Source organism: Leopardus geoffroyi, chromosome C2 (genome assembly GCF_018350155.1).
Source record: "Leopardus geoffroyi isolate Oge1 chromosome C2, O.geoffroyi_Oge1_pat1.0, whole genome shotgun sequence".
Taxonomy (NCBI): Eukaryota; Metazoa; Chordata; class Mammalia; order Carnivora; family Felidae; genus Leopardus; species Leopardus geoffroyi.
Window position 1 is genome coordinate 1,738,085 of NC_059333.1, and position 7,040 is coordinate 1,745,124.

The following is a 7,040-nucleotide window of genomic DNA, read 5'->3' on the forward strand; positions in this document are numbered from 1 at the left end:
CGAACTCACAAACTGCGAGACCATGACCTGAGCCGAAGTCGGATGCTTAACTGACTGAGCCACCCAGGTGCCCCAAAATGTTTTCTAACTTACCTCGAGGCTTCCATTTCACCCACAGATTAGCCAGGAGTCTGTTGTTTCTGGGCACCTGGGTGGCTCAGTCGGTAAGCATCCAACTCTTGATTTCAGCTCAGGTCATGGTCACAGGGTCATGGGATTGACCCCATGTTGGGCTCCATGCTGAGCATGGAAGCTGCTTGGGATTCTCTGTCTCTCCCTCTGCCCCTCTTCCCAACTTGTGTTCTGTCTCTTAAAAAGAAAAGAAAAAGAAGTGTGTTATTTCTTTGGAGATTTTTCTAAATCTTTCTGTTGCTTATTTTCTGGTTTAATTCCAGTACAGCTAGAGAACATACTGGGCACTATTTCACTTCTCTTCAATGTGTTCACATCTATCTTATGGCCCAGGAGACAGTTCTCCTGGGTGAATATGACACACATACATCCGCGACTGCTGGCTGGAATGTCTTCGGTCCTAGCTGATGGTGTTCTCAGATCTGTGTGCTCGCTGCACTTATCTGCCTTTTTTTCTTTTTTTTTTTTTTTGTAGGCTTCACACCCATTGTGGAGCCCAATGCAGGGCTTGAACTCGCAACCCTAAGATCAAGACCTGAGCTGAGGTCAAATGCTGGATGCTTCACTGACTGAGCCACCCAGGCGCCCCTGTCTGCTTTTTATAACTGAGTGCTGAGAGGGGCATTGAAGGCTCCAGCTGTAAGTGGGCGTTCACCCCTTTCCTCTCAGCTCTCTAACGTTTCTTTGTGTATTGTGAGCCCTGGTGTTAGATGTGTGCCTGTTTACAATCCTTACATCTCACTGGGTTGACCCTTTATCGTTAAGTAAAGCCCCACCGCACAACTGGTGGTTTTCACTGCTGTGACGTCTACTTTGCTTGACAGGCACATAGTCCTTCCCGTTTTCTTCCGATTCGCATTTCCATGGTACAGCTCCCCCTCCCTTCTTCTCTCCCCACCCACACCATCACACTCAGAGTGCGTTTCTTACAGCCCGCAGAGCTGGGAGGTGTTTCAGAAACCCTATCTGCTGCTGTTGGCCTTGCCATTGTTATATTTAGGCCATTTACGCTTAATGTAATTATTGGAATGGTTGGATTTGGATCTATTGTTTACATTTTTGTTTTCTGTTTGTTCTCTTTGTTTGCCACTTTCCTTTCCTTCTCCTGCTTTCTTTTGGATCGTAGGAGTGTTTCTAGCTTTGCATTTTAATTTATCAGCTGGCTTCCTGACTAAGTGTTCCTCTGGCTGCTCTAGAACTTATAATATGTGCCTTATACACTGCATTATCTACTCAAAAATTAGTATTTCACCACATCTGGGGGAATGTGGTAGAACTTAAAAACCATGTGGATTCCTTTACTGCCATCCTTTTGCTGGTGTGTCACGTATTTTGTATCTTACATGCATGGAACCCTCACGAGACAATGTTATACAGCTGGCCACTGAATAATACAAGTGTGAATGGTGTGAGTCCACCGATGTGCAGATTTTAAGAATCAATACAGTATAGCACTGTAAATGCATTTCCTCTTCCTGATGATTTTCTTTTTCTTTTTTTTTTTTTTTCAACGTTTATTTATTTTTGGGACAGAGAAAGAGACAGAGCATGAACGGGGGAGAGTCAGAGAGAGAAGGAGACACAAAATCGGAAACAGGCTCCAGGCTCTGAGCCATCAGCCCAGAGCCTGACGCGGGGCTCGAACTCACGGACCACGAGATCGTGACCTGGCTGAAGTCGGACGCTTAACCGACTGCGCCACCCAGGCGCCCCATGATGATTTTCTTAATAACATTTTCTTTTCTCTGGCTTACTTTATTGTAAGAATACAGTATATGAAACATATAACCTACCAATATGTGCTAATCGACTTGATCGACTAAGTCAAAAGTCATACATGGATTTTTACTTTTGGGGTGGCAGTCAGCATCCCGAACCCCTGCATTTTTCAGGAGTCAACTGTAATTTTTTTTCTTTTTTTCTTTCTTTCTTTCTTTCTTTCTTTCTTTCTTTCTTTCTTTCTTTCTTTCTTTCTTTCTTTTTTAGAGAGAGAGGGAGACCCAGAATCCAAAGCAGGCACCAGGCTCTGAGCTATCAGCACAGAGCCTGACGTGAACCTCGAACCCATGAACTGCAAGTCAGATGCTCAACCAACTGAGCCACCCAGGCGCCCCGAGGAGTCAACTGTAATTTTTATCAACATATTTTAAAGACCTTTAGAAGAGAAAAGTAGCCTCCAAATACAAAAATTGTATTTACGCAGATATTTCCCATTTCTGTTGCTCTGTCTTTATTCCTAAATGTCCACATTTCTGGTATCATTTCCCTCTGAAGTCTTAAGATTTGCTTTTAGACCTTACCTGCTGAGCACTAATTTTCTTACTTTGCCTCTGTATGACAATGCCCTTACTTCTCCCTCTTTCGTGGGGAATGTGCTGCTGTGGAATCCAAGGCTAACAGCCCTCTCCTTTGAGCTCTGTGCCACTGTCTTCTGCCTCTGTGGTTTCTGGTGAGAAATTTGCGGCTACTCAATACTTGTTCCCCTGCGTGTAATGTGTCATTTTTCTCTGCATGGTTTTGAGAATTTTCTCTTTATCTTTGGTTTTCCACAGTTTGAGTGTGATGTTTAGGCTTGATTTTCTTTGAGTTTATCCTGTTTGAGGTTCACTGGACTTCTTGAATCTGTAAACTTATATTTTTCAGCAAATTTGGGAAGTTTTCAGCCATTATTTCCTCAAATGCTCTTTCTGTCAACCTTTCACTCCTGTCCCTCTGGGACCCCAACAATGCAGATGCTGGAACTCTCGATGGCATCCTGCAGGCGTCCGGTCTCTGTCTTTGCCAATCTCTTTTTTCCTCTTTGTCATTCCTACTGGTCTTCAAGTTCACTCTCCTTCTTTCTGTACCGTTTTCCTAGTAAGCTCATTCGGTGAATTTTTTATATCTGTTATTGTGTTTCTAAATGTAAATACCCATTTTCCTCTTTTTCATAGTTTTTAAATCTCTGCTGAAAAATTTTCACCTTTGTTTTTGTTTCCAGAGGGCTTTCCTTACTTACTGGAGCATATTTATGGCAGTTGACTTCAATGCTTTATTTGATCATTTCAACACGGTGGTCATTTCAGAGTTGGCATTATTATCTTTTACCTTACAAGTTCTTGCAGTTTTCTTTGGCATTATTGTTGTTTGAGTACTTTCGGATTGTATTTTACACATTTTCCATATTGCTTAATTCTGGATCCTATCACGATCTTCTCCAACATTGCTCATTTTGCTTTCGGTGGCAGGTCAGCTTGATTAGGGGGCAGAGCACAAATCCAGACCCACTTCCTGTGGGCTCTGCTTCCTGCATGAGTTTAGTTCTCAGGCTTTGTAGTACTATTTGGACCCATCTCACACTTGCATGCCCCTGGGTCCAGTCTTCGACCTTGGGAGTGGTCTGCACCATGAATCCATTCTCAAAGCCTTTCCACACATGTCCAACCGAGGGGTGAGTCTGGAACTTGATACAAAGCTTTATGGGATCTCTTTCTTGACCTCCTTCTTATCGCCCACGTGCTCTGGCCTCCAGAGGCCTCCTTCCCTGCTCCTCTGGCCGTCAAGCAGGAGTTGTGACCCTCACCCCCTGCCGCGTATGTCCTGTGCCTGCGTCACTCTGGGCCACAGTGAGGACAGCAGTAGCTTCTGCTGTTATAGCTGATGCTCCCACCTTCCTGGGAGCCCAGGTTTCGGGCAGGAGTTTGCCTCTGGGGCAAGACCGAGATGAAGAAAATGAAGCAGGACATCTTCCCCTCCTCTCTGCACCCATCAAGGCACTGCTTTCCCAGTCCAGGGGCCAGAGAGGAGGGCTTCTCTTGGCCACGCGCACCGTGTCGTTCTGGGGTGCAGAACACCTTGAGCTAAGCCAGGGGTCCCGGGCGGGGGGCAGGACATTCCCCTCCTATCAGCCTTTCATCAGGGTTTGATTTCTCACCCCAATCTGTCGGAAAATTGCTCTGTTTTACCCTGTGTGATAGCGTTAGCTGCGATGAGTGGTAGAGACGGGGTGGAGCGTGCCTGCTTTGTCTCAGCCGGGGCTGGAAGCCGCTGGTGGCTTTTTTCTCCTAAATATTCTCCATTTTGTTTTATTTCCTACAGCTTCATTAGGGTAGAATTTATATACCAATATTCACTAGTCGTAAGTGTATACCGTGATGATTTTAGCAACTTTACGGGGTTGTGAAATCATCACCACAGCTCAATTTTAGCACATTTCCATTACCCCACGGGCTCCTCTAGCTCATGGGTAACCACTCCCTGTCAGTTCCTTTTTAAGAAAATGAAATATCTCAAGACTACAGAAAAGCGTGAAGACCGGCATCACCAACACCCACGTACCCACCCTCTGAGTCTGTCAGATCTTAACATTTGGCCTTACTTTGCCCAGTAGTTTTTCTTCTCAAAAATATAAAACTGGGGCACCTGGGTGGCTGAGTCGGTGAAGCGTCTGACTTTGGCTTGGGTCATGATCTTGCGGTCTGTGGGTTCGAGCCCCGCATTGGGCTCTGTGCTGCCAGCTCGGAGCCTGGAGCCTGTTTCCAATTCTGTCTGTCTGTCTGTCTCTCTCTTTCTCTCTGCCCCTCCCCCCACTTGCACTCCGTCTCTCTTTCTCTCTCAAAAATAAACATTAAACAATTAAAAGCAAAAAAAAAAAAAAAAAACTATATAAAACTGAAAGCCTCCGCACTCCGTTCCAGGACCACTGCCCCCTGGGCCCTCAGAGGGGCTGGTGAGCAGGTGTATTGCATCCCACCACACACATCCTTCTGCAACTCGTGCGTTAAAGAACCTCAGTGTCAAGGTTTTGAACGGCGTCCTGTGGATACATACAGCTCCAGATTAATAGTTACCTCGCCGCTTATGCTCTCCCTGCGTGAGCCCGCCACAGCGTGCTGCCGATCCCACACCAGATTTGCCTCCAGTCTCTCAGGGGGCGGCGTTTTCCATCGATGCTGTCCTCTGGTTAGCATCTTCTTATACTGTGTCCCTGGACTTGGCCCCCTGTGACTTCTGTGCTTTAGAACATGTTGAGATTTGGGGCGCCTGGGTGGCTAGTCGGTTAAGCATCCAACTCTTGGTTTCAGCTCAGGTCATGATCTCAAGGTTCGTGGGTTCGAGCCCCACCTCTGGCTCTGCGCTGCTGGTGTGGAGCCTGCTTGGGCTTCTCTCCCTCTCTGCCTCTCTCTCTCTGCCCCTCCCCTGCTATCTCTCTCTCTCTCTCTCTCTCAAAATTAAAAAGAAAATGTTGAGATTTCCTTTGTGGCTTAATACACGATGTGTTTGTCAATTAGGGAGAAGGGCTTCCATTCCCCAAATCCTCCGTAGGCCTGACTTGCATTTCTGTTTCATGTGTTCATTTCTGAGACAGGTGTGTTCAAGATGTTCGCTGCGTCTGCTTATGTATCTGTCAGTTTCGTTCTATGTATTTCGCAGCTATTTTGTTCAGCACAGGAAGACCTGTGACCGCTTTCTGCGTGCATTACAAACTCTGTGCCCCCATTGTTCCTTAAGCACTGAATGCTTTTGCCCTTGAGTTGTATCTGTTGAGACCATTAAAAAAAATTTTTTTTGACACTTATTTAGTTTTTTTTTTTTTTTCAAAAATTTTTTTTTCAACGTTTATTTATTTTGGGGACAGAGAGAGACAGAGCATGAACGGGGGAGGGGCAGAGAGAGAGGGAGACACAGAATCTGAATCAGGCTCCAGACTCCGAGCCATCAGCCCAGAGCCCGACGCGGGGCTCGAACTCACGGACCGCGAGATCGTGACCTGGCTGAAGTCGGATGCTTAGCCGACTGCGCCACCCAGGCGCCCCAACACTTATTTAGTTTTGAGAGACAGAGAGAGACAGAACGTGAGCGGAGGAGGGGCAGAGAGAGAGGGAGACACAGAATCGGAAGCAGTTCCAGGGCTCAAAGTCACAGACCGTGAGATCACGACCTGAGCCGAAGTCGGACATGCAGACTGAGCCACCGCAGTGCCCCTTAAGAAGGCTTTTGGAGGGCTCTCAGATATGACATGAAATATTTCTTAACAGATTGTCCACTGACGAGTGTGAGAAGTGGCAGGGGCCCCCGATCTCCCGTTCCAGTCCCGTAGGATTTTTGTTTCAGATCGTTGATACTTTCACCACTGTTTATAAAACCAATAGTTACGTAGCTTCATCATTTCTGCGAATTTCCTTGCTCACTTCTGTGTGCTCACCGCGTACCCCTGCCGGGTTCATTCGACGGACAGCGTCTTCTGCGCAGAGCGTAGGGAGCTAGGTGTCTGAGTCCTGGCTCGTCTGAACATGCCTGGTTTCGTTTCTTTGGGGACCTAATCCGTTCGTGTCTCCTCTCCTCCCCGCCGTCCCCCCTCCCAGCCCCCCACCTCGTGGTATTTTCTTGCCCTCTGTTCTGTCCTTCGAGGGCATCGGAAGACTCCTAGGGCACGCAGCGGCCTCTCGCCCGGCCGGTCGGGACCCGGAGCCCCTGTCGCTGGCACGTGCCCCTCTCTGTCCACGGGCCGCCGCTCCTGGGCTCTGGGGCTCTGATGGGTGTGGGCATCGGCACCGCGTGTCTCCGTCTTCCGCCCTCTGTGCCGACGCCGGTCCTGCACGGCCCACCGGCTCACTCTCACCCTGTCATTCTGCTCCTCGGTCCCTGTCGTGATTTTTATTTCCGCGACCGAGGTCTGGGTCCCCGGCACCTCTCCCCCTCACCTCTTCTGTGAGTGCAGTCTGCGGGCCGGGCCCCCGCCCCTGGGTGCGAGCCCGAGGTCCTCCGTCCCTGCAGGGCACGGCCACGGCCTCGCCCAGGGGCGGCCCCTCGGGGCCACCACACTGGTCTGCGGCGTGCTCCCCCCTCTCGCTGCCCCTCGCCGGTGGTGCGTGCGCAGGGCAGGGCGAGTAGGCTTGGGCGGGCTTCCTGGGACACCCCCACAGGGA